The sequence below is a fragment of the Nothobranchius furzeri genome, chromosome 5 (assembly GCF_043380555.1).
Source record: "Nothobranchius furzeri strain GRZ-AD chromosome 5, NfurGRZ-RIMD1, whole genome shotgun sequence".
Classification (NCBI taxonomy): domain Eukaryota; kingdom Metazoa; phylum Chordata; class Actinopteri; order Cyprinodontiformes; family Nothobranchiidae; genus Nothobranchius; species Nothobranchius furzeri.
In genome coordinates, this window is record NC_091745.1 from 38,862,219 (window position 1) to 38,870,442 (window position 8,224).

The 8,224-nt window shown below is 37.2% G+C and overlaps 1 protein-coding gene across 3 annotated transcripts in view; it reads right to left on the reverse strand.

The window, feature by feature from the left end:
* Positions 1–5,670, reverse strand: part of si:dkeyp-84f3.5 (zinc finger protein 208) — a 48,495-nt gene extending 42,825 nt beyond the window's left edge. Inside the window, exons 1-2 of one of the 3 annotated variants that reach the window (XM_054740368.2) lie at positions 5,551–5,648; positions 2,330–2,359 (exon numbers count right to left, since the gene is read on the reverse strand). The gene's annotated coding sequence lies outside the window, so the exon portion shown is untranslated. Of the gene's footprint in view, positions 1–2,329; positions 2,397–5,550 lie in introns of all 3 variants that reach the window. The other 2 variants (XM_015948947.3, XM_015948946.3) reach the window with 2 other exon arrangements.
* Positions 5,671–8,224: the final 2,554 nt, after the last annotated feature.

The window sequence follows — 8,224 nt, forward strand, 5'->3', positions numbered from 1 at the left end:
CTATTTTCTGTCTTATTTGTGCCTGAAGCGCGCTACTGCGGAGCTCATCACCTGTGCTGCGGTGATTTCACCTCACGCAGCATCGAAAACGCGCTCTGCGCTTTTCGGTCAGGAGATCCCTTTGATCTGCTCAAAAGTAACTGATGAGGTGAAAAGGTAAGAATCCAGGCAGCAGTTTTTCTGGAGAATTAAGAGGAGATGCAGGAAGATGAGAGACAGACAGGACAGGAAAATAGTTCAATAAAAACAAGAAAACAAAACAAAGTGTTGAAAAGTAAAATGTAGGTAGATTTATCTCCACTACACGTTTTTACCAGTAAAAAACAATAAGTTATACACATGTAATATTTATACATCTGATACAATTCAGATCACCTTCAAAACTCAGTCACACACCCAGGGCCGTTTCAAGACATTTTGGGGGCCAAGGCAAAATGCCCCCCCCCAATAACTGGGCTCCCCAGAAGCCTCTGTGTAATTCATGCCCTCTCCAGTAGTGTTAGTTATATGGTGTTTATAAAAGCCCCTCAGACATTACTGACATGTTCTAATATTATCAGATGAAAAACTAAATTATCAGACATGCTGTCTCATCTGCTTCTTTTATAAACTTGCAAAAAGTAACAAAACCATTTGAAAGCCACTATTTGTGGATTCTCTGAAAGTTTCCATGGAGTGTGTGACAACTTATTTTTTCATTGATCCTATCGTCTAATCTCACAGCTGAAACAAGCATCCTTAATAATCTGTGCACAGGAAGCTTACCGATGCTGTAGTAAAACAAAAGGTATAATAATTTATTATTAATAAAACCTTGTTGCAGCACTAAAGCAGAAAAATTAGATTTTGCATTAAATATGCAAAATATTTACATATGAATTGTTTTAGAGCCCTTTAATTGGCAGAATCTGATATTAATTTAGTTCTTACAAAAAATGGGTCCCAACATGGTTTGTGTGGCGTTGCCATAGTGTGACGTCATAGGCACAGATCCCTGTCCTCTTGTTTGGAAATGGAAATATGATCACCCTACATTAAACAAACTGTCCACCCGGGCTTTTGCGCTGCACAGAGACGCTTCGCTGCTTACGACTGAACGTCAGTTGAGAGTCAGTCTCATGCAGAATGACCAATGAAGAGAGGGCCTCAAGTTAAGACCCTTTCCTCATTGGTCAGTCCACACGAGGTGGGTCAAAGGTTACTCTGGGCGGGTTACGTGTTGTCAGGCATTCAAGTATTGAGTATATTTACTGCATATTACAGTAAAATATTCTGTATGTGACCACATTATGGTGATCCTTGGGTCGTGATGATGGAGCCCTTGAATATTGTTGCCCAGGGTACAACAAAGTGTTAATCTGGCCCTGGTTCCGCCGTCACATTCCCGCAGAAACTGGTTGATCACACCGGGGCCAGACTACTAGCATGTGGTTTTACAACCACAATGTCCTCAGAAGCAAAAACGCTTTTAAAAGGGAGGGAGGAGTCCTAACTGTTGCTGCAGGCGTGTTGTGTGAGAGTGCAGTTATATACTGGTTAATATATTTTTGGGTTCAGTTGCTTTCATGTGGCCTAATGTGAGTCTATTTGGGATCATTGGAATGATCAGCAGCATTTCTTGATGTGACTTTATGGCAGTTGCCCAGGGCATCATCGCAAGGAGGATGGCATTCATTTACTTTTGTTTTATTTGGTATTTTTTCAGTCATTTTTGGAAATAGTGATCAATTTTGATTAATTCACGGCCTATGTTTAATTACATTTAAAATAAATGTCAACAGATGAGATCAAACAAAACAGATGAGAATTGCCCTTAAGCTGTTTAACTTGGACCAAGCATTTTAGGTCACAGATAGATGTAGCTTAGGGTCTCTGTCTATACACCTTATAAGACAATTTAGGTGATGGCATGTTGTTTTTCTGCTATTGAACTGTTTTCTAATAATGTTGTGTTTAATAAAGTGAAGGAAGGAGAGAAATAACGTTTCCCTAGCAGGTTTTAACAATGTCCCTATGTAATCCGATTAATCGATTAATCGTGTCGAGACCCCATCTGATTCATCGATTATCCAAATAATCGTTTGTTGCAGCCCTAATGCTAACATTTATTTTCTTTCAGATATCAGCAAGTGCAAGGATGACCCACCTACTCAGCCTAGTTTGAGGACATTTCCAGTGACATTAATAGGAGACAGAAGACGCAGCTTTCAGCCAAGCTGGTATGAAAGTCATCCTTGGGTTGAATATTCTGTTACTATGGACTCTACTTATTGTCATGCATGCAGACATTTTAGCTCACCAAGTAGCGCAGGAAGTGTGTTTGACTCACCATGTGGATTTAGGAACTGGAAAAAAGCAACTGAGAGAGGAGAGGGAGTTTTCAGTACATGCAAAGTCTGAAAGGCAAAAATTTAAATTGTATTGTGCACATATTTAATTTGTTTGAATGTTTATTTTTCATGTGTACAGTACATGTAATCTTCAAATAAAGTCACAAACTATAATAATCAACTAGAATTATTTTTTTACTCAAGTCTCATGTTGCAGTGAAGCATTCAGAATTGTTATCTGAGTACCATAAAAACATGCCAGTTTTACTTTCACAAGTAAACCATTACTGCATTCGCTGTAAGTTTACTTGTTCATTGTTTTTTATTATGAATTTATCTGAATCTTATTTTAGTAAAATACAGCTGTAAAAGATCATAGATGAAAAAAGTAAAGGAAAATTTTTGATAAATTTGATCCCCAAAATATAGTAAAGATAGATATGAAAAAGAAGAGAACAAAAAAGTGAGTTCCACAGTACTAGGAATTTCCTTTGGCAAAATTGTGCACAAGCACAAAATTAGTCATATGGCAGAGACAAAAAACAATTTTGATATTGCCCTAATTTTTCCCTTTTTTTTTTGTCTTGCGCCCCCATGAAAAAATACTGGCCCCACTGTGGCCCCCCTGGAAAATTTGGTCTAGAACCGCCCCTGTGACAGACTGTAGTGTAAAGTACTTTGTGGAGCATCAGCATCTTTTTTTAGCATCAACAGAACCGCGGTGAAGTTAGCTTGAAGTTGGACGTTGGATATTTGACAGACATTGGTTTACACGGTCAGCGATAAGTCTTCATGCCGTGCACTGCGGCACATACAACGGTAACCTGAGTTGCCAGGACTCGCTGATGGTGGTTCGCTTAGGGACTATCAACAAATTTGTAGTCCTTTGTAAACAAGTACAAAAAAATTTAAAACTTCCAAAATAATTTCCTGAATGACTCCAAATTACTTCTGACTTGTGTTACTAAACTACATTTACAAGAAACAACAGTTTTAACATTTCACACAATCTGATCTTTTTTATTAGGATTTTATTCCAAAATTAAGGGACTTTTTTCAATAGCTCCTAGGTAAATCAGTCTAAATACACTAAACCATTTCTCAATTGTGTTACTAAGCCAGACCAATGAGACACAGCAGTTTATAACCACTTTCATACAATCTGATCTTTTCTATTAGGATTTTTATACAAAATTACAGGATTTTTCCCCCAATAGCTCCTAGGTAAATTAGTCAAAATACCCAAAACTATTTCTCAATGTTGTTACTAAGCTGAGCATTGAGAAATGGTTTTGAGTAATTACAGCAATTAGCTTAAGAGCTATTGAAATGAATCACTTATTTTTTAATAAAAATTCTAATAAAAAGGATCAGAGCTTGTGAAATGTGAAAACAACTACTGTGTTCCATTGGTCTGGCTTAGTAACACCATTGAGAAATGGTTTAGATTTTGACCGATTTACCTAGGAGTTATTGACAAAAATTACTTGGATTGGATCTTGTGAAATGCTATAAAAACTGCTGTGTATCATTGGTCTGGTGTCGTAGCATAATTGAAAAATGGTTTGGGGTATTAAAATCAATTAACCTAAGAGGTATTGAAAGAAATCATAGAATTCTTCAAGAAAATCCTAATTAAAAAGATCAGATCTTGTGAAATGTGATTAAAAACTGCTGTGTCTCATGGCTGGCTAAGTAACATCATTTAAAAATGGTTTTGGGTGTTTAGAGCAATTAACATAGGACCTATTAAAAGAAATCACTTAATTTTTGATAAAAATCCTAATAAAATATGTTGAATCTTGTGAAATGTAATAAAAACTGCTGTGTCTCATTGGTGTAGCTTAGTAACGTAATTGAGAAATGGTTTTGTAGTAACATCAATTAACCTAGGAGCTACTGAAAGAAATCACTTTATTAATAAAAAATTTTAATAAAAATAATCAGATCTTGTGAAACGTAATAACTGCTGTGTCTCATTGGTCTGGCTTAGTAATATTAAGAAATGGTATTGGGTATTAATAATTTACCTAGGAGCTATTGAAAAAAAAACTTAATTTTGGAATAAAATCCCAATAAAAAAGATCCGATTGTGTGAAATGTGTTAAAACTGTTGTGTCTTGTAAATGCAGTTTAGTAACACAAGTCAGAAGTAATTTTGAGTCATTTAGCAAATTATTCTGGAAGCTTTTAAGTTTTTTTTACTCGTTTACAAAGGACTACAAATTTGTTGATAGTCCCTAAGCGAACCTTATACCGCTGTCTGTGCCGCAGTGCACGGCATGGAGACTCATCGCTGACCGTGTAAACCAATGTCTGTCGAACATCCAACGTCCAACTTCTAGCTAACTTCACCGCGGTATGAACAGGACCAAGTCAGTGTCAAATTGCTCTTAATTGAGCTGGACTTCAACCAAAGTAAAACAAAGTCACATCATCCTGAATTATTTTCTTAATTGATACTGCTATCAGAAGAAAAAAAAAGTTCAATCTGAAATATCTAAAGATAGATAAAAAAAAAAACAAAATCATTTAAGAATGTAGTTGTTGCTCATTTATAAAGCAAAATAAAAAAAATAAACAAATAAGTTGTTACAACGATTAATTCGTGGTCAGATTGAATCTTTTCTCAGATTAATCAATTGTGCTCACACCACAATCATCTCTTCAAGCTTGAATGGACTTAAAACAGTTTGTAACCCGTTTTAGATGATCGAGGTTTTCAAACTCAGCCCCTCGTTTCCACAGATTAAAACAAGTAACGTATTTTGTACACAAAAGAAAATCTTGATTTTGCTCTCCTTTGATGTAAACAAAGAAACCCCTTTTTTTAACAGTATATGAACGAAACAAACGGGAACACATTCTACATTCTGTTAATATAAACGAGTGCTTCCAGCTTAGTGGTCAAATTACCAAAAAGAAACTGTAGCATGTCAAATCGATGATCACATTAATAACTTAAATATTGATCTTAACATAAATCTACGATAAGGAATAATCACATTTTAAAATAGCATATGCATAAATGACGGGCAGCTTGAATAGGTTTACGTGAAGCTTTCCTTTTCTTTGTGAGCTACCAGGAGAGCTAACGTTAGCTTATCATAGTGATTAACGTTTCATCTATCTTGGTAGAACAGAAAGCATATTTATTATTACAATCGGATGAATAAGTTACAGACAAATCACCCGAACAGGTAGCTTATTCACAACTTACCACAAAGTCTTCTACATGTCATAATTCAGTGTATAACGATGCGATGAGACAGGCCACAGTGCGCTTCAGGCCAGGGTGTCTCCCTCCAGCTTCTGCTTCTTCTTCTGTGGTTTCTATTGCTACACACGGTTTTGCACGGTGGCGTTCACAAGTCTACCGCCCTCGTGTGGTCTGACAAGAATCTAGAAAAGCATTACAGCCACAATTTGCTTTCAAACAGACAGAAAGAAACACAAGACAAAACACAAACAACTGAAACAACAACAATTATAATTATATTAATCATCATTTCTACTGCTCCAGTTTTCCATAAAAACTTAACAGATAGTACAAATAAAAATAAAAACTATTATTTCAAACATGATATTAAATGTATATTCTCACTGTTACTAATCTGACAACTCATAATGTGAACTTTGATCTTTATTGACTGTTCGTAGAATTAATGAATATGTTGCAACCAGACTACTATGATATTAGTACCTAGGTAGGACTTTTTTTTTCATCAACAAATTCTGGTGATACAATATGCATCATAATACAGGGGAGATGCTACGATATATCATGATATGTTTATTTTAATGTATTTAGCAGACACTTTATCCAAAGCGACTTAGAGGTCACAATCAAGCCAGCAGGTTGCCCTTAGGCTAATAACAAACACTATTCAGTCAATCCTAGATGGCAATGAGGCAGCATAATCAATCATAGAGGGAAGCAAACATGGACTGTGCAGTAGAGTGGGGTGCAGGGAGGGTGCTAGTTTAGAAGATGCTCTCTGAAATCTGGGTCTTCAGGAGTTTCTTGAAAATTGACAAGGAAGCCCTTGTTCTGGTAGAGCTTGGTAGGTCATCTGTGGAACAACACATGAAAAGAGTCTGGATTGTCCTGAGTGTGGTGTAGGCACTGCTGGCCGACAATCCTTTGATGACCGGAGCGGCCAGGCTATGACGTAAGCCTTTGCAAGAGGATTTAGGTAGATGGGAGCCGTACCATCCAGGATTTTGTATGTTAGTGCTAGTGTTTTACGTGCAGCTAGCAGTAGCCAATGGACCTCAATGAACAGAGGGGTGACGTGTGCTCTATTAGGCTGATTGAAGACCAGACACGCTGCTGCATTCTTGACCATCTGAAGAAGTCTCACAGTCCAGGCCGGAAGACCAGTTAGAAGGGCATTGCAGTAATCGAGGCGGGAGATGACAGTAGATTGCACCAGGAGCTGGGTGGCATGTTGTGTTAGGTATGGTCTGATCTTTCGTATGTTATACAGCGTAAAGCGGCATGAATGAGCAACAGCGGCAACATGATCTTTAAAGGTCAGGTGTTCATCAATCACAACATCCAAGTTTTGAACTGCCTTTGAAGGAGCCAGAGATAGGAAGTCATTTTGGATTGAGATATTGTGCTGTGTGGATGGTTTTGCTGGGATGACAAGTAATTCAGTTTGAGAGAGGTTGAGTTGGAGATGGTGGGATTTCATCCATTTTGATATGTCAGAAAGACAGTCCGATATATTGCAATACTTTCAGTCAGATGATATTAGCAATTTATTAGACTGAATTTAAAGAAGGGAAATTCAATAAACAGTCCAAACTGATGTGTAACATGTTTAACAACAGGAATCTGAACCATAGTGGAGGAATTTACATTTAAATGGTGGAAACAAAACCCATTGAACACTACTGCCAACTAGCGGTTGGCACTCAAATAGCACCAAAAGAAAAGAAAAGACACAAATGTTTGCATGTAAGTTCTTCCCCCGAAAAATCGATACATGGCTTTAGGATATCAATATAATATCGCAGGAGAAAATATCACTATGTATTGCCATATCGATATTTTCCTACATCTGTAGACTGTTTCTAGCTTTGCATATGGCCAAAAACATTAAGATGTTATTTCTTTGTGTATTTGTTACAATCTTGTTGCTACATAAAATGTGTTTCCATTGTTGTCTTGAGACATGTGGTGCAGAGGGGGTTCACGTGTGCATATGCATTCACATGATGTCATTTTGGATTTTACTGATGTAAAACATTTTGATCTTTCTTATTTGTAGAAATTGAATAAGGAAACTTTCTGTGAAATCAGACTTATAATGCTTTGATTAATAGTCCAAATAAAGAATGTGATTAAATGAGATAAACTGATAGAACAGTCAAATATTCATCATTCTAACATCTTGACTGGAGACGCAACTGTGCTGTAACCGGGTCCAGTTCTAGACTGGCATATTTGAGGGGGAAGATAGAATTGTAAAGGGGGCAGCAGTGGCGACATAAGAGGAAAAAGCATGTGTTAGTGGTGGAACGGCTCTGGATGTTGTTGTCATGTGATTGGAATTGCATTTTGTTAAACACTAACCCCCCCTTTCCTTCTCTGTCCCTAAAACACTTTCATTGCATCATAAATGGACTACAGCAGGGGTTCCCAAATTGGGAGTCAGGGCCCCCAAGGGGGTCCCCACAATTTTGTCTTTGCTGAGGTTGTGAGGTTAGCAAGATTTTATTTGTAAAAAATAGTAAATAATCACGTTTACTGTGTATGCCTGTAGGAGTTGAGGTTGGGGGTCCTGGCTTGTCTTGGACACAAGCAAGGAGGTTCTCAAATGAATACATTAGGGAACCTCTGGACTACAGCAATAACATCTTTTATGGTATCCCATCCAAAACCC